This window comes from Penaeus monodon, chromosome 20 (assembly GCF_015228065.2).
Source record: "Penaeus monodon isolate SGIC_2016 chromosome 20, NSTDA_Pmon_1, whole genome shotgun sequence".
In the NCBI taxonomy this organism is placed as follows: Eukaryota; Metazoa; Arthropoda; class Malacostraca; order Decapoda; family Penaeidae; genus Penaeus; species Penaeus monodon.
This window is the reverse complement of record NC_051405.1, coordinates 35644958-35645194: the sequence shown is the minus strand read 5'-3', so window position 1 is coordinate 35645194 and position 237 is coordinate 35644958. Positions and strand designations below refer to the sequence as shown.

Below are 237 nucleotides of genomic sequence, written 5' to 3'. Positions count from 1 at the left end.
TGCGTGGCGAATTGTGGGTAAATGTGTGGGTGGGTAAAAATCCACGATCTTTCCAAGGAATCATAACTTACAGATATTCGTTAAGATCATTTGCATTCCTAACTAAAAAGACTATCTTTTTTTTTTCATTAGTAGGCCTAGTAGAAATATTACACAGATGAACGACCACGCAGATCGCCAAATAATGCTACAACATCCACCATTGTAATCATAGTCATGTAAATAAGAAAAGGGTTA

At 35.9% G+C, this 237-nt stretch overlaps 1 protein-coding gene across 1 annotated transcript in view; it reads right to left on the bottom strand.

Moving 5' to 3' along the window:
• LOC119586068 (double C2-like domain-containing protein beta) overlaps window positions 1–237 on the bottom strand; it is a gene marked incomplete at its 5' end in the record, with an annotated part of 20822 nt that overhangs the window by 2789 nt on the left and 17796 nt on the right.